Consider the following 26,658-nt stretch of genomic DNA (forward strand, 5'->3'; position numbering starts at 1 on the left):
TCTTCATCTAAAGTGGTTGCCATGGCAACCGCGATGCTGTTTTCCATCCGTTCCTGTCCGCACTCTAACTCCCAAAGTTTTCAACTTTCACGTTTCATATTTGGTACATAGGTACAGACTGTGGAGACGGTGTGTCGTGACAAACGTTCGTCATCTCAAGTGGTTGCCATGGCAACCAGGATGCTGTTTTCCATGTAGTAGCACAATTCTGTATATACCTTCTTGTTAGGGCGTATATTGTACTCACTTGCGCTCTTGTTACTGATTACAATATACAAATACATATATTGCTTTATAATTATACTTCACTGCAATGCTTTATAAAAAATATTAATTATTAGACTCATTTTTAAAAAAACGATAAATGTATAAACAGGTGAGCATTGGGTGGCTTTGACACCAACTCTGGTTCCCTTTTATCCCCAATCCATTTCATCTCTGAGGAAAAATCCACGACAACCCACGGTACCCTCTGTCTGCTCGCACTCTCGTCTCGCTTACCATAGCGTACCACTGACTACCCACTGTATCCAGAGTCTTGTTTTCTGAGGCAAAATCCCGAAGTTCACTATGAAAGCCGCATCGGCTTCCACCTTTCCAAACCCAGACACGCGCGGCATGGGCGGGCCAGACCGGCATCTGGCCAAAACCCCACCCAGAAAGGCGGACCACATGAAGGCCCGGTCCAATCAGGATGCTCGGATCGGACCATGATGTCGGCTTCGCCATGGCTCCTCCCCGAGCTCCAAGCTGTATAAAGCACGGACCTCCAAGTGAGAAGTTGGTTGTCGAAGTTGGGGTCGTTGGAGAGGTTGAAGAGAATTGCGAGTTGTTTGGTCGTTGAAGAGAATTGCAGGTTGGAGAGATTGAAGAGAATTGTTGTGAAAGTGTTCCTGCTGCCTGGCTCTGCCTACATCTCGCCTCGACGGCCCGCCTCATGTGCTGGTCCTCGCCCACACGACCTCGACCAAGCCTCTAATCTGGTCCTGCCTACTGCTCATCTCTCGCCTCTTTGGATTCCGCCAGACATGATTACTACACGTGCGGCGGTGGACCGAACCGCTCAACTTTTGTCGGGTGCCGCACCACGGAGCATCCCTTCACCTCGAAACGCTCAGGTCCCAAAAACTGTGACCTCAACTTCCTCCCTCCCTGGCTGCAAAAGTCCTTTGCCTTTCATTGGGTTTATTTTGTCTGAGTGTGTGTCTGAGTGTGTTGGCACCTGTCCATTAGATAAGCCTGTATAAGATCTTCATTGTTGTGAATGTTATTGTGAATGTTATGCAAAAAAGTTGCAAAATTTCTGGGTTTTTTTTCTCTAACAAATTTTGGGGGGGGGCTTGGAAATCACTTAAAACATGTAGAAATGCAAAAAAAAAAATTCAAATATTTTTCAAATAAAATCGAAATTTTTTGAAAAAAAGTTTTTTTTTTTGGATCAAGTCCAAGATCTAATGGCATGATCCTTGGACCATACCTAATCCCCCCCACCAAGTTTCGTCGAAATTCGTCGAGGAGTTTTTCCGTAATACTGTTCACAAACAAACAGACAGGGGTGAAAACAGTAACCTCCGTCCATCTTCGATGGCAGAGGTTAATGAAGGGCGAACTGAAGGGGGATATGCAAAACTTACAAAACCGAATGGATGCGAATACGCAAGTACTGAAGGGGGATATGCAAAACATGGGAATAAGCTTACAAACACAAATACAGGCGGGTCAGGAGGAAATGAAGGCGGAGCTGGCAAAGGTAAAGGGGGAAATGCAAAACATGGATCGGAAAATGGCAGATGAGATCAGTACTGTACGTGAAGAAATGACCGAGTTGAAAGGGAGTGTGGAAAGTGTTTGGACCGCAATGAAGACTGGTAAGGAAGAAGTGATGGATAAAATAATGGCGGTTGGATGAGAAGTGGATAAACTCGGACAGGGGATGACGGAAATAAAGAAAGGACAAGGGCAATTAAAAGTGGAGATGGGGAAAAACACAAACGCGATACAAAATTTACAACAAGGCCAGCAGGAAACAAAGGGGGAATTGGGGGCCATAAAGGAAGAGTGTAAAATGAGACACGAAGAAATGACGAAAATGGTTAAAGAGATTGGATGGAAGGTTGAGACGAAGAGCCAGGAAATGGGGAAACGATTAAGGAAACACGACGACGAGACAAAGGAGTGTTTTAGCATAGCAAAGGGGGAATTAACAAATAAAAGACACAAAGGGAGATAGAACAGGTAAAAGATGAATTGCATAAAGTAAAAGAGGAGCAAACACAGAAAGAGGGGAAGCTAAGGGACATTAAGGTGGAGCTTGTGGAGTGTCTTGAGACCCGATGTAAGGATCAGGATGGCCTCCTTCAGGAACAGAGGGAGAGGATCGCTCCCTCGAAACAGACCATGACCAGGTGGGTCCGGTAAAGGTATAGCTGTGCGAGATGAAGCAGGGGCATGATGCGAAGGGGTACATGCCAAGTTTGGGGGGGGGGGCAGAGGCAACGGGGTCTCTTGGCCGAACACAAGCCCGCAGTATGATTGTGCCAGAGTGTGTGCAGAGTGTGAGTAATATGGCATGGTCGAGTGCACAAGATGGTGCGGGGCGCGCATCGACCCAGACGGGGTTGACGAATTGTCTGGGCAAGTGGCTTGGGCTCTGCAGGGGTAGAGCACTGCTGGAATCCGGAGGGTACACCCCTGCATTTTTCCCTCAAGGACTGGTGAGTGGGGCTCGGAACCCGGGAGGCTGGACAGTGCCGCTAGTTCCGTACGAGGGGAAGACCGACCCGAGGGCGTATTTGGCCCAATTTGACCACGTGGCCAGGGGTAATGGCTGGAGCGCAGACGAGAGTGGGATCCATCTCATGGCGGCACTGCACAGCAGCTGAGGTCTTGACCACAATGCCGCCAGAAGCAATGGCGTTGGCAGACCTCAGTTCGGCCCTAAGTTCTCGATTCGGAATAGAGCAGCAGAGCGAGCTTGTTAAAACTCAGCTCAGTGGACGAAAATGGCAACCTCATGAGAAAATGGGAGATTTGGCTTATGTCATTCGCCACGCAGTGGGGATCACACTTGCGAACATGGCAGCATCCTACCAAGAAGACCTTGCCCTGGATTACTTTATCCAGGCTCTTGCGGGCACCGACATCGGGGCCCTGCTGACGACATTTCTGCCGGAAAACCTCCATAAGGTGGCTGACACTGTTGCCCGCTGGGAGGCAGCGAAGCCGCTGGCCAGAAGGTCCAAGCGCCATGCGATAACTGTCCGGCAGGTGGGGCCCGTGGATGTCCGTGAGCCTGGAGCCAGGACTGGTCTTGGCACCCGAACAGAACTGGAGGGAATGGTCTGGGACATGGTCGACCACCGGTTGGCAGGGTCTGGACCATGGCAGGAGGACACGTGGTGGGCCATTGGTGAATACCTCAATTCAGAATGAGGGGAGGTACAATTCGGAATATCGGAGGCATGCACCGTACCCGGTTAAGTGCTTTAACTGTGATCGAATGGGCCACCTGTCGCGGGAGTGTTGGGCTCTGCGCAGGGAGAGACCCCGACCCACCAGACAACTAACTCTGCCCTGAACAGACTGGACAAGCCGGCCCACAACACCCCCCCCAGCCCACCAGTCCCAGGGAAACTAACAAGTGCCGAGCAAATAGGGCCGTGTTCAGCAGAACCACATGGGAGAGAGCCCTCACCGCTGCGACAGGTTATTTATTGTGGCCAAATTTGCACTGGCAGTTTGACGATTAGGTGCAAAATTGCCGGTGTGGGGGTAGATGCCGTTGTGGACACAGGAGCAAGCGCCACAATCATCAGCCCTGTGGTCCTCAATTCGAGTGTAGACGGTTGGGATGAGATCCACCGTCTGCAAAATCATAGTTTGCAGCGAGCTACCGGGGTAACGGCCTCATCATAGGGCGTGGTTTCGTGACCCTTAAATTGGGCTGGCTAAAAGGAAAATAGAGGTTTGGGTGGTGGTGTGAGACCCATGTTTCATAGGGTGAGATGTGCTGACCGCCAGTGGTTGTTGCAAAATCAAAAAATTGCAAAAAAGTTGCAAAATCCACTTGGGCCAAGGAGTCATGCAGTTGGGTAGTGAGGAGTTGCATTGTGGGGCATGAGCATGGATGAGAATGTGGAGCTGGAGGCTCCCAATTCCGTGATCATCCCCTCGGGTGCCGAGGCAATAGTTCCGGCACGGTGGCGGGCTCACCCAACCTGGCAGGGCTCCTGTGGCCTGGCCGAACTACTGGTGGGGAAATAGACCCCGGGTTTAGTCATGGGCCGCACCCTAGTAAACACCAACAGGCCTGTCGTGCCCGTCAGGGTAATTCATGTAAGCACGGAACCATGCACTATTAGACGGGGCACGAAGGTGGCAGACTGCACCCCAGTGGTACAAGTCGCAGAGCTGAGGGACGATAACATCAAGTCGGACCGCCCCAGAGGGGGTCTTCAGAATCTAGTGGGAATTGGACCGATCCCATTTGCAAGATGGTAAATCGAAGTCACGTAGATTTAGAGGAGGCCCATCGGGAGGCCTTACACAATCTGGTCGACCGACACATAGAAATCTTCTCCTTGTCACCCAAGGATATTGGACGTACGGGCCTGGTGAAACATCAGATCCACACCGGTGAGGCCCGGCCTGTCCGTCAGCCTGCTCAATGCAGGTGTCATTGAACCCTTGGGAAGTCCTTGGATGTCACTTTATGTCAGGTTGTGTTGGTTAAGAAGAAGGATGGGACCACGCGTTTCTGTGTGGACTAGCGCTAGCTTAACAACGTGACACTCAAAGACTCCTATCCCCTGCCAAGAATTGACGATACCCTTGATGCCGTTTCAGGCTCCAAATGGTTCTCAACTTCAGACCTCAAGAGTGGGTATTGGCAGGTGGAGATGGATAAGACGGGGAAGGAGAAAAAGGCATTCTCCACAGGGAAGGGACTGTTTCAGTTCGCTGTAATGCCGTTCGGTTTGTGTAATGCCCCCACCAACTTTGAACGATTGATAGAGCGTGTGCTGGGCGGCATGCCATGGCAATCATGCCTGGTGTACCTGGATGACGTCCTGGTACATGCTAAAACATTCCCCCAGGCCATAGTCAATTTGGACCAAGTGATTGGGCACCTCAGGCAGGCAGGGTTGAAATTGAGCCCAGGGAAGTGCACGTTGTTCGCAATGAAGTGGCCTATCTCGGACACGTAATCGGCCGTGATGGAGTGAAAACCGACCCAGGGAAAATTACAGCGGTAGAGGAGTGGCCCGTACCTCGTAACGTCAAACAGGTACGGGGTTTTTGGGGTCTCTGCTCCCACTACCGGCGCTTTGTGGCAAAGTTTGTGGACATAACCAGACCCCTTCACCGGCTTACAGAGAAGGGGTCACAATTTAATTGGACAGAGGAATGCCATATGGACTTCTTCAAATTAAAGGGGTGTTTGACATCCACACACGTTCTAGCATACCCCACCGATGACGGAATGTATACCCTGGACACGGATGCAAGCAAGGAAGGATTGGGTGAAGTTTTGTCTCAGACACAGCGGGGTGTGGAGAGAGTGATCGCGTATTACAGTCGGGCCATGAGTCGGCCCGAACGAAATTACTGCGTCACTCGCAAGGAGCTATTGGCTATGCTGTCTGCCATGAGCCATTTCCACCCGTACCTGTATGGGAGGAAATTTTTGATTCAAACTGACCATTCCTCCTTGCAATGGCTCTTACGGTTCAAGGAACCAGAGGACCAAATTGCAAGGTGGTTGGAAAAGTTGCAGCAGTACGATTTTAATGTGGCCCAAAGAGCCGGTAAGGCTCATGGGAATGCCATTGTGCTCTCTCGACGCCCCTGTCTGGGAGAAAACTGTAGATTTTGCACAAGGCACGAGGATAGGGACCAATTGGCGGACACCTCCCAAAAGCCTATAGCCCATGCAACCCAGGTGGTAGGCCCAATTTTTCCACTAACCGCGGACGAGGAATTTGGCGATTTGGCGTGGAGCACAGCCCAGCGGGAAGATCCCGTGTTAGGGCCCGTGTTTGAGTGGGTCCGGGTAAATAAGAGACCCAGTGGGGATGAGGTCACCCCATTCGGAGTGCGAACAAAGGCATACTGGGCTCAATGGAAAACTTTGGCAATGAGAGATAACAACTTGTACCGTAAACGGGTGGAGATCCCCTCGGAAAGAACTTCCTGGCTAGTGATAGTCCCCGACCAATTTAAGACCAAAATTTTGGCCAGGTGCACGGTACCCGCCCCGGCGGCCATTTTTGGCAAGACAAAAACAACATCTCGGGTCCGTCGGCAGTTTTATTGGGACAATATGGGGCGTGATATCCAGAACTTTTGTTGATCATGCGACGCCTGTACTGCAAAAAAGGGACCGGCATGGAGGATGAGGGCCCCGCTTCAACTACGTCAGGTTGGGGACCCCCTTGAGCGAGTGGCCATGGACATTTTGGGACCACTGCCCACCACTCGCCAAGGTAACCGATACATCCTCGTAATTATGGATTACTTCATTAAATTGCCGGAGGCCGATGCCCTTCCCAACCAAGAAGCCGGGGTTGTGGCACAGTCCTTCGTAGAAGGTTTTGTATGTTGGCACGAGATTCCGGAGGAGCTGCACACCGATCAGAAATGAAATTTTGAAAGGGAATTGCTAAAATAAGTGTGCAGTCTCCTGGCAATTCTAAAAACCAGGACAACGCCCTTAAGGCCACAATCTGACGGGATGGTGGAAAGGTTCAATAGGACCCTGATTCAACAATTGGCACTCTTCGCCAACACCCGTCAGGATGACTGGGATGGACATCTCCCATATTTACTAATGGCCGACCGAACGAGTCAGCATGGAGCTACCGCTTGCAGCCCGGCGCTGCTCATGTATGGACGGGAGCTGTGAGCCACCATCGATTTGCTGTGCGGCCCGATGCCTGAGCGTCCCGATGGACCCCCAGGGAAGGGCTACGCACGTCAGTTGGAGGAAGGCATGGAGCGAGTCCATGCCTTTGCCCGCCGCCATCTCCAACAGGCGGGTGTGAAAATGAAGCGCAGGTACGACCACCAGAGCCAGGCGAGTGAGTACTCCCCGGGGATGAATATTTGGTTCTTCAACCCCCGGAGGAGGAAGGGCAAATTCCCGAAACTCACTTCACCCTGGCAGGGCCCGGGGGTCATCCTGGCGCAAATTAGTGACGTGGTCATCAAAATAAAAATGGGGCCACGGGTCTTTCCCCGTATCGTTCATGCGGATCACCTAAGACCCTATAAGGGCGACCTTATGCCCTCATTGATTGACCAGACTGAAGGAGCCAGAGCTAGGACAACCGCTCCCGTGGAGATGCAAGGCTCGTCGAGCCTTGCCATGAGTCGACGATCCCTGGCCAGAATGTAGCGAACATCCTCGTTGGGGTAAAGGAGCATTATTTAGGGGAAGGGTTTAGCGTTGGATATACCGGCCTCATGGGGGCATGGGCAGTCCTCCATGGGGCCCGGTAACACGAGTTAGGGGAAATTTAGGTTCGAATTTAGAAATGGATTGAAAACAAGGACAGACATGGAACGTGTAGTGGGGACGTAGCTTCGCGATATAATTAAATGGAACGTGCATTTGAACAAGGGATGACAGGGAGCACGAGCTCGTTAGGGGAACGTAGCTAGTACAGCATCAGTGTGATGTGAAAAAATAAAAATAAAACCAAGAAGAAAGAAAAATGATGAGTAAACGTGGGTCAGCAGGCCTGAGTGTGAATGGAGTGAAAGTGAGATGCATGGTGCGAATGAATGAATGGGGGGAGGAGTGAATTCCACCCAAGGGAACCCGGGGTTAGTGTAATGATAGCAGGTTCGTTAAATTAACCAAAAGGACGTTGTTTGGTTGTTGGTGTTGAACGAAGGCACAAAACCTTTTTGTAGGGTGCAGGAGACTATTGACCGGCTGGGAGCGTGGCTGGTGAAATATGCGTATTGAGTAGAGGGCACCCCAGGCACCAAAGTAGTCGGCCTGAGTAGGCCATGGGTCCACGCGACCGAGTTAGTGTAATAGGCATGTGTAACCACAGGAAAGGGACCCGGAGCACCAAAATGCCACGTGGGCATAGACAGGGAAATGCCACGAAGAGCATTCCCCACATTCATAAGGAGTTGGTAGGCTCGGAGACAGCCTCAGTGACCCGGGGGTGACGAAGATCGAGTTTGGCAGATGGGTATACCTGCCAGTAGAGCCACGCTGCCCAGCCATGAAATTGTGCAAGAGCACGAGAGAAAATTTGTAGGCCAGGCCAAAATTAAAAACGAACACCAACGCAGGCGACGAGAATCGTGGTTGCAAGAACCGATAGTTTAAAGAGACAGGCGTGTTGAAAAGCCCCGGGGATAGATTAACGTTTAATAAATGCTAGAATATATAGGAAACGTGTACCCCTTCGCACCATCCAACCTTTTGCTGTTCGTAGGCCGCTGGACTCGCTTTGGCAAATGCTGAAACCAGTGGGAGATATTCTGAGGCTACATTGGGCCTCAAGACAGATTTGCTTGTCTCTTCCTCAATCCTTTCAAAAGGGATCTTAGGGATTGGGAATAGACAGTCAGGACATGAGGACAGGTAAGCCGAACAAAGACAATAAGGGGGTTAGGGGCACACGTAATTATAAGATAAAAAACAATAATAAAAAATAAAAAATAAAAATAATAAAAAGTCTAAATTTCGTTGTTTATTGCAAGCGAATGGGGGTGGGTATGGACAAGGACAGGCATAGGCAATAGGTTGGGGGGAGACCGTAGGGTATGACCGAGCCCGTCTTCAGACCGGCCAACGCCACCACAACCTCACGAGACCACTCCAAGGCCGGCCAGCTTCATGTGCTGACCTGTTGTACCTTACCTGGTCTGCATTTGCCATGCCTTTTTCTGCCTTTGTCTTGACTCCATTTGCCATACCTCCCCATGCCTTTATTTGCATGACCATGTCACCACCTTCACCATGTGCACCAGGACCATCTCTGTGAAAGTGTTTGCAAGGACTGCCCTGCAGGCAGCCACATTACCGGGGACTGCATTGGGCAGCCCGGATATCTCCTTGTTGCGTAAAGGCCAGTTCAAATGAACTATGAAACCGCGTGTGGCCTGCTATGTTGGGGTGAGTTGCCTCCAGCAGCCAGGAAAAAAAAAACAACAAACGAAGGACCATTGTGGGCCGTGAAGTCGCCTGATCATCGGTTGCCTGCTGTTGCCAGGTCAGGTCAGGTATGGGAGCATGTGCCAGAACAGCGCGTCGCTGCGTCCACTTTCCACCGGTACTCCAGGGGCCTCCATCTGGCCATCCTCCAGGCAGATGCCAGGCCCATCCCCATCTCCTTGAGATGCCAGTAAACCTGCTGCAACCACCAGGCACGTGGTCGACCCATTGGCCTCCTCCACTCACAAGACTTCCTCACTGAGAGAATCCGGTGAGCAGGATCAGCGTCAGTAAAATGAGCCACATGTCCATACAGCTGCAACTGACGCTCACGGACTATGCAGGTAACATATCTCATCCGAGTCTCTCTCAGCAACCGCTCGTTGGACACAAAATCCGACCAGCGATAGGCAAAGATTCTCCGAAGAGACCTGGTAACAAAGGAATTAAGTCTCCGTCTCAGATCCTTGGTCAGAGTCCAAGTCTCGCATCCATAGAGTAAGACTGGAAGCACCAAGGACCTGAAGACTCGGACTTTGGTCCTCCCGCACAGGTACCGGCAGCGCCACACCCCATGATCCAGTGAATCCATGACTCCCCAGTCCCGACCCAGACGTCGATTGACCTCTGACTCACAGCCAGCAGAGACATGAATATCACTGCCAAGGTCAGTGAATCTCTCCACGACCTCAACATCCTCACCACAAACAGACACAGACAGGACAGCAGCATCCAAGATGTCATTGAAAGCCTGGATCTTAGTTTTGACCCAAGAAACCCGTAATCCCAGCAGCTCCGACTCCTCATTCAGCACCTCGAGGGCCCCCAAAAGGATATCTAAAGTCTCCGCAAATAAGACTGCATCATCTGCGAAATCAATGTCCGAGATCTTGACATTCCCAAACGATGCACCACAGCTTGATCTCTCCGACTCATCCCCGAATGTTGACGGGGATGTTGCACTCATCCCCGAATGTTGACTTTATTGTGTTGTCTCCTCAAGTCACAGGTCCTGGGCCATGGGTAGTGAAAATATGAGAAATGTGTATAGTTCTGACCCACCTGTTGTTTGTTTAATTTCGGCAATATAGTTAAGTTGTCCCAATGATTCTCTTCGTTTCGTTACGCAACGCACTCAGTTATTTATTTTTGGGACATGTATTGAAAATGTTGCACTGAGGGATCCGGAGGTAAAATGCACTATTGTAAAAAGGTATTAAATCATTTTTCCCATTTATTTTATCCCCACTCCATTTCATCACTGAGGCAAAATCCACGACAACCCACGGTACCCTCTGCCTGCTCGCACCCTTGTCTCGCTTACCATAGCGTACCACCGACTTCCCACTGTATCCGGAGTCTCGTTTTCTGAGGCAGAATCCCGAAGTTAGCTATGAAAGCCGCATCGGCTTCCACCTTCCCAAACCCAGACACGCGCGGCGTGGGTGGGCCAGACCGGCGTCTGGCCGAAACACCGCCCAGAAAGGTGGACCACATGAAGGCCCGGTCCAATCGGGATGCTCGGATCGGACCATGACGTCGGCTTCGCCATGTCTCCTCCCCGAGCTCCAGGCTGAAAAAAGCACTGACCTCCGAGTGGGAAGTTGGTTGTCGAAGTTGGGGTCGATGGAGAGGTTGAAGAGAATTGCGAGGTGTTTGGTCATTGAAGAGAATTGCAGGTTGGAGAGGTTGAAGAGAATTAATGTGAAAGTGTTCCTGCTGCCTGGCTCCGCCTCTGTCTCGCCTACTGTACTGGTCCTCACCTACACAACCTCGACCAAGCCTCTAATCTGGTCCTGCCTACTGCTCATCTCTCGCCTCTGGATTCCACCAGACACGATTACTACACGTGCGGTGGTGGACCGAACAGCTCAACTTTTGTTGGGTGCCGCACCACGGAGCATCCCTCCCCCTCAAAATGCTCAGGTACTAAAAAATGTGACCTCATCTAACTCCCTCCCTGGCTGCAAAAGTCCTTTGCCTTTCATTGGGTTTATTTTGGCTGAGTGTGTTGGCGCCTGTCCGTTAGATAAGCCTGTATAAGATCTTCATTGTAGTGATTGTTATTGCATTTATTAATCTCGCTTCAAGTCTGCACTCTGTCTGCTTTTGTAAGTTGCTTGTATAATTGTCGCACCCCACACCCCTCTCATCTTTCGCTGCATTACATCCCCAATAAACCTTTAGTTGTGCCACATGCTTTTCCTAGCTTTTTGTAAATAAATAATTATTGTAGAAATGTTCCCAGCTCGCCTTTGTCTTTTCTTCCATTGGTCCAGCATGGTTCGGATCTAAGTTTAGCCAGGGCTTTATTCCCAACAATCCATTCCTTCTAGCTGGTACATCATTGGCAGTGTCGCTCAGCTGAATCTGATCCGGAAAGGTGATCCGTAGTTGGTAGAGTGATCTGGTTTGGACAAGGAGTACCGAGGGCGTGGTTCCCTGGTGGTTAAACCGCATGGTTAAGTAGGTAACCTGATTCTAGACAGAAGAACCCCAGGTCACGCGGTTGAGTTATTGGCGTCCACGTTCGGTTAAGCGACCCTCCGCCTCATGGAATTATCCGTGAGCAACGGCCTACAATTCTGGGGAGCCTGGTAGGAATCGACATAGTTTCCCCAACCTAGTGGTCGTTCTCTCCGCCAGACCCCTGGCCCGCAACAATATTATCAATCATATCCTCATATACATCACTTGTCTTGATTTTGAATATAAAACTTTCTGTATGCATATATAACAATGACACATTATCCTTAAACTTTGATTTTAAATTATTATAGTAATCGTCATACATGAACCAGATTGTCAGTCAGGTCAGGCCAGATTAGATCTGTGACTTGCTTCAGGTATCATGTAAACCTGTACTAACCTGTTCCATGGTCGGGTTGTCGGCGACTAAACCATCTCCCCCACTAGGTTTTTTGGTGAGGAAGGTGTTTGGATATGGACACCCAGCAGGATTAAAAAAAAAACCTGTCAAAGGGCGGAGGAGCTCCTTGTGAGCCAATGGCCATCCATATCTAGTACCCAACTGTGTCTGCAGACGTCCTCCTGCAGTTGGGTTACTTATTAGGAGGTTGGTGGCAGGATTTGCACTCCGGCCACCGTAAAACCCTTCATTCCGCAAAACACAAAAATGCAAAGAAATGTGAAAACCCACTCCGTGGGAGTACCTCCTGTGCAGCTTCCCTTCGCAGGGCAGCTCACCGGATGACGGGATTGGGGCAAAGCCTTCGGGACCCCCAATCTTTGATGACAGGAGCGAAACCACGGGGTAACATTCCCGGGTCAGATTGCAGGAGAGTGTGTCAGAGTGGTGCTGAGGTGTCGTCCACCAGACAGCGGTCTCCTTGGGTTAACTTGAGGCGGTTAACCTGACCCTCCAATCAACTGTGGTCCACCCTTCGGGTGGGTGCCTGGAATGTCCTTTCCCTAAGAGAGGATGATCACCTGTCTCTGTTATTATCTGAGCTCAAGCGTTTGGACATTGGTATTGCAGCACTGTTGGAAGTTCGGAGACCGGATTGCAGCGAGATCATGGTGGGTGGTTACACCTACTATTGGTCTGGTCGCTCTGATGGTTACCATTCCCAAGGAGTTGATGTGGCTGTGTCGAATAAGCTGACTCCAATGATAATTGAGGTAACACCGGTCAACAAGCGTATTATGAGACTAAGGATTCGTCACTCCTTCGGTGTCATTTCCCTGGTCTCTGTGTATGCGCCGACTGAGGCGAGTGATCTCACTGTGAAGGATGCATTCTACGCCACGCTCAAGTGTGTGGTTGATCAGTGCCCCAGACGAGATACACTTCTAGTCTTGGGGGATTTCAATGCATCGACTGGAACTGATAGGGATGGTTATGAGACGTGTGTTGGTCCCCATGGGTCAGAAACTGTGAATGAACCAGAATAGCACTAAGTTTCTTGACCTTGCAAGAAGTCATGGACTTAGGGTGGCCAGTTCATGGTTTCAGCACCCACAAGCTCATCGCTGGACTTGGTATTCCAACGCTGGTGGTGTAGCAAAGGAGATTGACTATGTCCTCATTGATGATCGCTGGAGGATGATCCAGAACTGCAGGTTCTAACGGAGTGCTCAGTTCCTCAACACTGATCACCTGCTTGTTGCAGCAACTCTGAAGTTGCACCTTAAATCCAGGAGAATGGTACCACCCAGCCGAGGCTGGATGTTGGCAAGCTCAAGGATGAGAGGGCAGATGAGGAGTTTGCGAACAAGCTCGGTAGAGATTTGGGGGGTCTGGATGCTTTGGGAGGTCCTGAAGAGTTGTGGAGTGTCCTCAAGACCACCGTCCTTGATGTTGCCAGTGGATGTCTTGGAACTCACCATAGGGCAAAGAAGAATTTTGTCTCTCAAGGGACACTGGATACCATTGATCAGAGTTGCAGGGCCAGGCTGAATGGCAGAACTGAGCTGTTCAGGGAGCTGAGGCGTAAAACTGTACATGCGCTAAGGGTGGACAAAGCGGCCTATGTGCGAGGAATCTGTGAGGGAGTAGAGGATCACCTGTGGTAATGTGATTTTCATCCTGCTGACAAAGGAATTTGCGCATTGCGTTCATCCAAACCTATCCCTCGGTGTACTGCAGTTAGAGCAGAGGGTGGTAGGCTCTTGACAGAGGAGTCTGAAGTGAAGGCCCGCTGGGCCGGTTACTTTGAGCGGTTGTACCAGGCTGATCCACCAACTGTCGAGTTGGATGTCAGGGGTGTTACGATCCCTGTTGCTGACCCTCCAATAAACTGTGGTCCACCTTCATTTGTGGAAACACGGGCTGCGGTGAATCAGTTGAAATGGGGTAAAGCTCCAGGGATCTGTGGCGTCCATGCTGAACTTCTCAGGGCTGGTGGAAATGCTGCACTCGTGTCGTTGCATGCAGTTCTGTGCTCTGCCCGGAACACAGGCATCATTCCAACTGACTGGAAGAGAACCCTTGTTGTCCCTCTCTGGAAAGGGAAGGGTGATCGACAAGACTGCAACAACTACCGAGGGGTGACGCTGCTCTCATTGCCGGGCAAGGTCTTTGCTCGGATAATTCTTGATAGGGATTGCCACCATCTGCTTGAGCACCAGCGTCCAGAGCAGTCAGGCTTTACACCAAAGAGGTCAACGATTGACCGTGTCCTTGCTCTTCGGGTCCTCACCGAACACAAACGAGAGTTTCGGCAGGGGCTGCTTGCAGCCTATGTTGATCTCTGTAAAGCGTTCGATTCAGTGAATTGGGATGCCCTCTGGAGGATTCTCGGTCTTCGTGGGGTGCCACCAAAACTGATTGATCTGATGTCTGAACTCGACTCTGGTACTAAGAGTGCTGTGAGATGTGGTGGTACATCTCTGACCAGTTGTTACTGGGGTTCGTCAGGGGTGTGTACTGGCCACCACACTTTTGAGCACTTGTATGGACTGCACTCCAGGGATGATGTCGGAGAGATCAAGCTGCGGTGCATCGTTTGGGAATGTCAAGATCTCTGACCTTGATTTCGCAGATGATGCAGTCATCTTTGCAGAAACTTTAGATATCCTTTCGGGAGCCCTCGAGGTGCTGAATGAGGAGTCGGAGCCGCTGGGATTACGGGTTTCCTGGGTCAAAACTAAGATCCAGGTGTTCTTTGACATCTTGGATGCTGCTGTCCTGTCTGTGCCTGTTTGTGGTGAGCATGTTGAGGTCGTGGAGAGATTCACTTACCTTGGCAGTGATATTCATGTCTCTGCTGGCTGTGAGTCGGAGGTCAATAGACGTCTGGGTCGGGCCTGGGGAGTCATGGATTCACTGGATCCTGGGGTGTGGCGCTGCCGTTCCCTGTGTGGGAGGACGAAAGTCCGAGTCTTCAGGTCCTTGGTGCTTCCAGTCTTGCTCTATGGATGCGAGAATTGGACTCTGACCAAGGATCTGAGATGCAGACTTAATTCCTTTGGGACCAGATCTTTTCGGAGAAACCTTGGCAATCGCTGGTCGGACTTTGTGTCCTATGAGCAGTTGGTGAGAGAGACTCAAATGAAATTTGTTACCTGCATAGTCCGTGAGCGTCAGCTGCGGCTGTATGGACATGTGGCTCGTTTTCCTGATGCTGATCTTGCTCACCAGATTCTCTCAGCGAGGGAGTCTTGTGAGTGGAGGAGGCCAATGGTCCGACCACGTGCCTCGTGGTTGCAGCAGGTTGATCGGCATCTCAAGGAGATGAGGATGGGCCTGGCATCTGCCTGGGAGATGGCCAGACGGAGGCCCCTGGAGTACCGGCGGAAAGTGGACGCAGCGACGCGCTGCACTGGTGCATGCTCCCATACCTGACTGACCATACATTGACGACTTTGACAAGTCAAGAATTGATGTTCCTATATAAATAGGTTTATCCATTTCAATACTCCCTTTTTTCAAATGAATTGCACAAAAGTTCTCTGAAAACACCTCCGCTCGCTCAAAACTTGGTCTATTAATTAACTTTGAAGCCTGTTTCCAAGATGTAGCAAGTCTTATGTTTTGTCGATTCCTAACATTTTCCATCGTCTTTCCAAATACAGCATTATTGATTAATTTATAAAAGTACTTCTCAAAATCTGTTTTTGCTTCTGTTCTCGTTTTTGTATTAAAATGAATATACTTCTTTAACCAATGACTTTGTTTAAATTTCAAAATCCTATGAATTTTCCTGACTCTCAACCCAGCAGATAAATATTGACTCAAGTTCCTTTGATGCAAAACATAACTTTATTAATCATTTAATGTGGTAAGTAGTTTTTTCTGTAGATTTACCTTTCATATTAAATGACTGTTGATAATCACTTGACCATTTTTTTCTTGGACTTTCTTTATCAGGGGCATAAAGTAGGTCTTTATGTTTGCGATGAAGTTCTTCTGGATATTTTAAATCAACCTCAAAATAATATCCAACTTCAGCTTCATCCAATTATTTTTGAGAAGAGACAACAATGTCTTATAAAACTTTTTCCTAATGTTTTTTCTTTAACCCATTTAAGTTTTCCATAAGGTAAAGATTGAGACATAGCCCACCCATACAAATTGTTTTAGCATCATTATACATCAGGTAAGAGTTGTCCTTATTCTTATTATAATCAGGAAGATATTTGTTATTTGCTTTAGCATATCTCTTGGAACATACTTGAGATATTCCTCCTCTTTTAGCCTTCCCTATCATTAAAAGCATATCTATATCACTGATTAATTCCAAATTTTGTTTTGTCATTTTTAACATAGAACTCCAATACAAGCCCGGGCTGTGTAATAGTGAACGGGGTCTAATCCATAAGAATTTTTATTATGACAGACTGTACTAAAAGTTTCAAACACATCAGCCAATAACAATACATCAGTTTTAAGATACAAATCATGATATTCTCCAAGATTTTTTATATTAAACTTCTCCCAAACCTTTTTAGCTGTGTATAATCTCTCTCGGAAATATGAGTTTTATTCAACTTGCTATAGAAACTTTCCCTTGAAGGAAGTTGTGTTTCTTTGGACTTCTCAAATGAATCCATGCAGTCATACGGATATATTCCCTTTTGTGATAAGAGATCAATCTCTTCTTGATTTGAGAAATGTGATTTAAGATTCGGTAAGTTTTTAATACTTGATGCGAAGTTAGATAATGGGCTTGCCATAAACTTGCATGTGTCAAGAAATCTGATATAGGTTATGGGGGATGTATGAATTGTTTTTGTGAATGAAATGTATTTTTGATCTGTGTTAGGAATGGCAGAAAGAAATATCTCTATATGTCTTTGAAAGTTCATTTGTAAATAGATGTGTGTCATAGTGAGCATTGTTGTGAAGAAAGACAGTAATAAAGTTTGGGAGCTTGTAATTAAGATTACTATGGGAATGAGCTGGACCTCTCTATTTACCAGTAAGATGACAGTGATCCCGAACTTTGACCTCTCCCTAAATTTTCTCCTCACAAATATGACAGATACTGTTCTTTCTAAATTCCTTTTCTCTCCCTTTGTTAATGACATTGGTTTATAGGTTTTAACCATTATTTCTCTTAGTCTTATACAGTCTTTTTCCAATCGTCTTATAAACTCCTCTGGGGCATCTTCTCCTCTATAAGGTTTTAACTTGTATTCATCACCAACAGATGATTTGATATAATAACAGAAACCACAAGGAGTATGTTTTTGATATTTATTTGTGTATGATTTATTTGGATTTGGAGAAACAGTATCTATCTTTTCAAGGATACTTTCAAAATCAGCATATATCACAAACGGATGTTTTATAGATTTGTTAAAATCTTTGAATGATATGTTTGAACCTGCTTTTGGTAAATTGATTACGGTTGATTTATGATAACTGCAATATTTTGAATGTTAATTTAATCGTTCTTTTGTGTGAGAGGAGTTGAGACATCTCTTACAAGGATACGTTTTACATTTTCTCTTGTACAGTTGTGATTTGGTTAATCTTGATAAATTTTTGATGAAAGCATAATGTGATTTTTTTCCTTTGAAGTAAAGTAGAGAAGGTCAATGTTAGTGTAAGCTCTTGGGGGGAGTTCGTGGCCATCGCAAAAGTACAAAGTAACCCATTATTTTATTGTTGTACATACCAAGACCTTTCAAAAAAATTTGGGTGACAAGCCCAAATCTGTATAGATTTTGCTACAGAGGGCGCTTTTCAAAATGGCCGCCATAAGTATTACTTTTGACCATATCTTGGTCTGTGAGACTCATAGAGACATGATATTGGTGCCTAAACCCATGTTTTCAGAGTCGAGGAACTCAATATGACCAATAACAATTTCATTGGCTCCTTCGTTTGTGGCAGCCATCTTGAATTTCAAAAAGGCCGCCATTCAAAATCGCAGTTGTCCATATATCAGTCATCAAAACACATAGATGCTTGATGTTGGTGGCTATACTCATGCATTTAAGCCCAAGGAATCCAATTATAAGAGTATAATAATACAGTGGTATAATAATACAGTGGTTCACTGAGACCAGCAAAAATCTTCTTGAGTATATTCAGGTAACCTATAAATCCAACGTGATGCCCATAACTATCATCACCTAAATCATGGGTGACTTTGTACTTTTGCGATGGCTACGAACTCCCCCTAGAGCCAGGAGTATATGGTGTCCATCACAAAATTGAAGATTTTCTGCTTTCTGTGTAATCATTACGTTTAAAAATGTTCATTTAACAAATCAACTCACTGTAATCCACTTCTCTTTTATTTCAGATAAATTCTGAAGACAAGCACTAATACAAGACCTAATACAAGCCCTAATCCACAATAAGCAATGGAATTTGTACAGCTTTCGTGGACAGGAGTTGGTGATTTTGACCGGACAAAGTGTGTAATTTGTCAAGAGCCAACGCAGGGAAAACTGACCAGCACACCCAACTGGTGTAAACGAATACGGGAAGCTAGTGACATACGAAACGACTCTAACAAAACGCATAAAGTTGATGCCAGCCGAGAGTGACTTCTTCTATAATCATGTTTCCAACCAGTGCTACAAGAAGTACACCAATGCGAATCTGCTCAGACGCATCCAGGAAGGAGGGAGATCACAGAAAGCATCGCTATCCTCAGAAGAATCTGGCAGTCCACATGGGGTTGCGACTCGTGCTCACTCCGCTGTACGTTCACCTCCAAATCCCACAGATGCATATAGTGTCAACTACTCCATGAACTGCATCATTTGTAACAAGAAGTCACACAAACGGGACTTCACGAAATATCGTATATCTGAGTCGAACCGTGCTACTTCACTTTTACAATCAGCAAACTTCTTCCAGGATGACCTTTTCAGTCGAATGTGTGACCTCCAGGATAAGCATGCAGTTTTTGGAACTGACTTGTATTATCACAAACAGTGCATGACATCATACATCCAGAAGTTTGAGAAGGCTCAACGTTCAACTGGCGATACACCAGAGCTGAACCCCAAGTAGCGTGCATGGAGTGATATCGTTTCTGAGTTAGAAGAGGGACTGAAAAGTGGCAATGGCTATGAACCAAGTATAATCAGAAACCGATTGAATAGACTTGTGGAGGACGAGCATCAATTTCGCAATAGAGATGTGAAGATACATTTTTTTCGACACTTTGGTAGTAGCATTGATTTTACATATCCTGACCAGTTGAGAAAGTCTTTGATGGTTTATAGTGTGCCATGTAATAGAGCAGATGTTTTGGCAGAGCATATCCGCTCCATTGATCCTGTACAGGTTTGCGCCAGTGTGCTACGGCAAAGTCTTGATAGTCATGATTTTAACTGAGATCATAGATTCTGTGATGCTCAAGATCGAAAACATGCATGCTCCAGTATGAGAATACCAGAACCGATACTTAGGTTTTTAGTATATTTATACAATTTCAACCCCGAGACATACCCCAAGGCAGCTGAAGCTGTAATGATGGAAACAGATCCTACAGCAGAAGATGTAGATGATGAAGTTAGATGACGATGCATGTGAAACAGAGAATCGTGAGGGTCGGAATAACAGTGATTCCAAACAGACTGCTGATGGTTGCCTGAATGTTATTTGCTTGATAGGGTTCGCCACCATCTGCTTGAGCAGATGGAATATACAAATGTACACACACACACACACACACACACACACACACACACACACACACACACACACACACACACACACACACACACACACACACACACACACACACACACACACACACACACACACGGATAATTTCTCACCTTTGACTCGACTCATTTTTCTCACCTTTGACTCAAGATCAGAGGACGTGAGAGAAAATATTGCTCAACGTTGCAGGAAGATCCAAGCTCTGTTTCAGACTATGTATTATGTACATCATTGTGGCAGAAGGAGAATGCTAATGCATGTAATGAATGCTGAATCAGCTCACAGTCTCGGGCATGGAGGGAAAATCATCACCAATATCTTGAATCGTCAAGGGCTTGCGCTAAGCTACGGAGAACTGCGACGATATCAATATGACATTGCAACCTACACTCCACAGCAGAATAGGCAGGATGTTGCACTACCAGCTCATTTTGATCCTGGAGAATTCACATCAGCAGCCGTTGACAACTGGGATCATGAAGGTGCTAATGTGTCTGAGCATGACACAGTCTGCATTCTTTTCCAGGACAAATCTAGTTCCCAGAGATTTAAGGTTACATGATAACTCAACCAAATGAACCACTGTATTATTATACTCTTATCATTGGATTCCTTGGGCTTAAATGCATGAGTATAACCACCATCAAGCATCTATGTGTTTTGATGACTGATATATGGACAACTGCGATTTTGAATGGTGGCCATTTTGAAATTCAAGATGGCTGCCATAAACGAAGTTGCCAATGTAATTGTTATTGGTCTTCTTGAGTTCCTTGACCCTGAAAACATCGGTTTAGGCACCAATATCATGTCTCTATGAGTCTCACAGACCAAGATATGGTCAAAAGTAATACTTATGGCAGCCATTTTGAAAAGCACCCTCTGGAGCAAAATCTACACAGATTTGGGCTTGTCACCAAAGTTTTTTTGAAAGGTCTTGGTATGTACAACAATAAAATCATGCGTGACTTTGTACTTTTGCGATGGCCAGGAACTCCCCCTAGAGCCAGGAGTATGTGTGTTTCATCATTGTTATAGTTGTTTGAAATTTTTAATATCTGAACTTTGTTTGTATCCATTAATCCATACACATTAACAGATAGATTATTCATTTTCTCAAATTTAGGAATTTATGACAATGACATATCTCTCAATGACATTGGAAACTTGAAATCTTTAACATTTAATGTATTCTCGTATTTCTTATAATATTCAACCCTTTCAGGTTTCCATTGTGGAGGATGTAAGTGAGCAAGAACAGACCATAGAAAACATTTATTATCTTTGTTTTGAATATTAACAACCACTTTCTTAAGTTTTATCTCTTTTGCTACATCAATATAAGAAGAAGCTTTAAGAGGATCTGATTTTAAGTGTGTATATCTAAAAAGATTATTTTTGTAAAAGCAAATCCACTACCAACTACAGTGTTATCAACATCTTGTTCTTGTCTCTGGAGGTCATCGTAAACATCACATCTTACAAAATCTTGAAATGATGAGATAAAGTGAGGGTTTGTCCTCATATAGGAAGTAGTTTCATCACCTTCTCTTACCATATTCAATTTTACTCCCATACAAAACTTAAAAGTTTTCATTTCACTTAATGTGTTTTTAATTATAGTTTCAATACTTTGTTTAACCATATCAACAGCTTCAATGATTGAAGATGGTCCAGGGTCTTGAAAGCGAAATGATCTTATTTTTATATGTCCTTTAAATGCCCCATCAGTGTTTTCAATGGAGAATTTAGTGGCACCTTCCCCTTCTTCATTGTTCTTGTGCTTGCGTGATTGAAGGTGTTTATTATAAAAAAAAATTTAAAGAATATCATTATCACATCTATCACAATGTTTTGTTTCTTGGTCAAGTGGAGATATTTGTCTGAAAAGATTGAATGTGTGTTTGTTGGTTTGAAGGTGTTTTTTATAACATTTATATTCATGATTACAAATGTCGCAGTACGTTGTATTCACCATATTTATATAACAAAACTTTGCTGAAAATAAAATTTTCTTGATGAAAATTCCGTTTAATTTATAGGTGAATCTGTGCTTAAAACCATTTTATCCTCCAACTTTTTTCACTTAATAAATACAATGTATCAAGACACAAAAGACAAGTTTCAATCAATCTCTTCATTTGTAAAAGATACTGAGAAATATATCGAGGATGTAAAATTGAATAAAGATAAATATAACAACTATTCGATAAAAACAATTATGGTGAATAATATGAGTTCTTCAATTTCCTTCAGTGGAAGGGCTTTTAGTATATCTGGAAGAACATCAATTAAAGTAGCTTTAATAAAAGTTTCTCCTCTCCTTCTGGCAATATATTCAAAACTCGAAAAAGCAATGAAACAAGAAAAAGTATCAAAAAAGAAAAACCTCATGAATGAAGCTTTATAAAGAAAAGATAAGACCATCTGTAATGTGCAAGGAGAAATTTGCATTTTTTTCAACAACCCTAAATATGTAAATCCTGATGAAATAAAGGATGTTAATATATCAGGTGAAATGACATTTCGTTCAATGGTAGTTAAGGACCATTTGAAAATTCCTTTAATATAAAAAATGTAGTCGTTAAATCTGTTAATGAAAAAAAGTATATCGATATAGATGGTAATGTTTTTTCTACTAATTAAATACGAGTCATTATTAAACTGAAGATTTTGAAGATTATGAGAGTGATGATAGTATCTCTGTTGGAACAGAAGACAGTTATGATACCGAGAGTTTGTGTTCAAACGATAGTTATGAAAGTAGTTTTATAGATGATTGTGAAAGCACCAATGAAAGTACCGAAGATGATACCAAAGATGAATTTTATTTGAAGTAAAATTTTACTTTATAAATATGAATAGTTTACGAGATTTTGAGCCTCTTGAATTTCCTGATTCTCCACATGACAAATTTGAGAATTGTCCTGCATGTGAAAGACGGGGATTGAACACAGAGTCAAAAGCCTATAAGCAATGTGTATTCTGTGATTATCTTCTAAGTAATGATTAAAAATATATAAAAAGGAATATAATTCTTTGAGATTTACACCAAAAATGAATTACTTTAAAAGATTGATTAGAGAAATGAATGTAAAGTATGAGGGTGATAATACACTTTTTCTTACAAGAGAAGAGACTGAACAAATGATGACCATGTTTCACGGATTGATGATTTATATTATTAACGATTGTCATTTTCAGGGAAATATCAACACAAGATAATGTATAAATAAAATAATGGATTATCTTGAAATTAAACCTGAATTTAGGATAAAACATAGAATTTCTAAAAAAAGCCAATAAAAAAAATAAATAACCTGTTTGCCAAATATATAAATGAATGATTTTTTACAAGAGACAAAGATAAATTGAAATTTTTTTTGACTCCACCCCATTTTTTAACTCCGCCCCTTTTTGACTCCACCCACACAAGCCCTACCCACCTAAACCCCACCCATGCAAACCCCACCCACATAAGCCACATCCACATAATTAGTGATTAGTTTATTAGTTCCCACACACATGTTAATTAAATTTCAAAAAATTGTTCCACCCACACAAGCCACACCCACACAACCCCCATACACACAAGCTCCACCCACACAAGCCCCACCCACACAAGCCCCACCCATGCAAACCCCACCCACATAAGCCTCACCCACCCACACAAGCCCCACCCCCTGTGTGCCCCCACCTTTGACCCACCACCCCCTCATCCCACCCTCCCTACCCTTCCCCACACACACACACGGGAAGGGGAGAGGGATGGGGGGGTGGTGAATCGTTAGTGGAGCGCACTCCCCCCCCACCCCCTCCCCCCTTACATCTCCTTTATTGTTTTTCTGTAATTTAAAATCAGATAATTATAAGGAAAGCATATATTATAAAACAAGATTACAAACATTGAACAAAATCTTCTTTCGCAGCAGTGTGATGGTTTGTGATTTTGAAACTCGGACAACATATTCTGTTCAAAACAAAGGAACAATTAGGGTATATAAAGATGATTATATTATGATATTAATAAAATAATAAATATAACATTTACCTTTAGAAGATAGAGCGTCGTGTCAGATTCCTCCAGAAGATCAAGTTGTGTGTTTGGTTCATCCAGACAGGTGTTTAAACTGAAAAATAAAATAAAATAATAATAATAATAATAATGAGTCAACACTCAAGAGAGATATAGCAGAGACATAGAGACAGAGAGATAAAGAGACACACACACACACACACACACACACACACACACACACACACACACACACACACACACACACACACACACACACACACACAAAGAGAGACAGAGGGATAATTTCTCACCTTTGACTCGACTCATTCAAGGTCAGAGGACGTGAGAGAACTTCTTTCCAGCCAATAAAAATGTCATTCAATTCTCTCCTGAACGAATGAATGTCTTTAAGGAAGTCATTCATTTTTTGCAATTCGTCGTGATATGCAAAGGCTTCATTTTCCAAATCAGTTATCAATGATGTTCTTATTGGGGACAACCTGTTAGAAAAAGACATACAATAAATATTAGTCAAATAGTGATTTCATTCTGTATAAAACAACAAATAATGAATGGGTTCAATGATCTCACCTCTCATCTTGTGAAAACGATTGATCTGCATGGTCAGAGTTCTCTTCTAAATACTCCATTCTCTGAATAAGACTCAAAATTCTCTGAATAAGAACGAAGTTCGCTTTGTCTATAAGTAGCCTCGAGTTGATGACATCATGGTAGATTACACAACAATGGGTTTTTTAGGGTGTGACTCACATAGGAAATGAGTCGCATTTTTTCTTCGGGCGAGGGAACTCGGTTCGCAAGCAGGTTGACTCATTTTAACACGAAAATGAAACAGCTTGCTTTGAATGATTTTGAAAAAAAAACTTACACAAAATAACACATAATGTTGGATTTGGAAAGATCATGAAAAATAAGAGCATTAAGAGAAGTTTATCATTTCATTTCTGCTCAACAAAGACACTTAAACCAAGAACCAAGTTCCAAGTTATTCTTTGTGAATATACTCAATGGAAATGAATGTTTTAAGAAAATTAAGTTATTCCCTAAAGTAGAACATGGACAAATATTCGTTGGTTCGCTCCTTGAGTGGAATGAAAATATGAAAGAGAATAAGTGCTTTAATCAGGAAGTCTCAATCTTTCATAGTCTCAATTTTACATTTGCTTGTATGGGAGGGAAGGGGATAGGTGGGGAGAAAATTTGTATCCGATTTTGAGCTTTTGGGGCTTGGGTCAGAAAAATTTTCCCTTTTTTCCCATTCATTTGAATGGGTGTCCGAGAAACCCCATTTATCATCTACTTACATATATATATATATATATATATATATATATATATATATATATATATATATATATATATATATATATATATATATACATATACATATACATTATACAATAAGAGAGAAATGCCGAATTTTGTTCCCATTTTGCTAGGTCAAATCAAATCGTATAGTCCTGAAAATTGGCAAGTGTTTAACTTACTATCGGGAAGGTGGCTAGATGTACTTTTCGTTATGAAATAACTATTATCTATTGTGAATTTTGGGGGTGAAAATGGGCAGGACACACCCAATGCTCTGAAGAAGGAAGTAAAACCGTTACCACTTTCATTGAATAAGAAAGTAAAACCACCTCCCATGTTCATTGAAAATTGTGATTATTGATGGAAAAATGTTTCTTTTATCGATGGAATGAGCAATGAGGTTTTCTCGCATTCATTCAGGTGAGTAATTTTTTTTATCCTTTCCTGACTTGCACTTCATAACCATCCCCTGTGCAGCTTTATTTGTAGACAACAGAAGAAAAAAGCCAAAACTAAAAAGCAAAGACTAAAACAAGGACAAATGTGACCAAGAGCTGCATCATTCCACCAGTCAATAAAGGTTTTGTAAGAAGAAGAAGAAGAAGAAGAAGAAGAAGAAGAAGAAGAAGAAGAAGAAGAAGAAGAAGAAGAAGAAGAAGAAGAAGAAGAAGAAGAAGAAGAAGAAGAAGAAGAAGAAGAAGAAGAAGAAGAAGAAGAAGAAGAAGAAGAAGAAGAAGAAGAAGAAGAAGAAGAAGAAGAAGAACAACAACAACAACAACGCGGAGCTCTCTTAGAGCCAGCGTTCGCTACGCGAGACGCAGCTAAAAAGATTGCTATCTAGCTTGCCTTCCTGTAAGCCTTATCCTTAAAGCCAGCAAGCTTCTGTTCAACAGTGCAAAACATTTAAACAGTGAAACAAAGATGCAGATTTGCATAACATTTGAACAGTGCAAAAAAGACACAGGTTAGGTTTGCTCTTGATTTGAACAGTCAACATTGCAAAAAGACAGTGTTGTATTCGGTAGTTTTGCAGATTTGCATTTGAAAAGTAGAATGAAAGATGCAGGTGGTTTGCTTACCAGCATACTTTTCTGATCCAATCACTCTTTGCCTGTAATCAACTTCAAATTGTCTAATTGACTCAAATTATACTACCATCCTCAAATTGTCAAGCTAAGATTTTTTTTCTTTGTCCACTGACTCACAACTCAGTCATCAGTCACTACTAAGCAAAAATTGTACAGCTACCTACCCTGTTTGGTGGAGTCTTCCTGCTCCAAATAAAGTAAAATAAAAGTAAAGTTATTCACTCGCCTTTAAGCTGACGATCAAGTGAGATTGTACCTGAAAATCAGTTTGTGAGCTTGCAAGATCTTACTACGTTCTGGTAAGTCACTTTTATGTACTTGGAAACCCCACTTCAGTACTTGGAAGACCCACTGCAGTACTTTGCAATCCCACTTTGCAATCCCACTGCAGCACTTGAAAATTGAACTGCAGAACTTAGCAATTCAACTGCAACACTTGGTACTCCTG

At 44.4% G+C, this 26,658-nt stretch overlaps 1 pseudogene; it reads left to right on the plus strand.

The window, feature by feature from the left end:
• The first annotated feature begins 18,457 nt into the window (after window positions 1-18,457).
• LOC147034491 (uncharacterized) lies at window positions 18,458-22,439 on the plus strand (annotated as a pseudogene).
• Window positions 22,440-26,658: the final 4,219 nt, after the last annotated feature.

The sequence above is a fragment of the Eptatretus burgeri genome, chromosome 1 (assembly GCF_056783735.1).
Source record: "Eptatretus burgeri isolate ZD-2024b chromosome 1, Ebu_testis_v1, whole genome shotgun sequence".
NCBI lineage: Eukaryota > Metazoa > Chordata > Myxini > Myxiniformes > Myxinidae > Eptatretus > Eptatretus burgeri.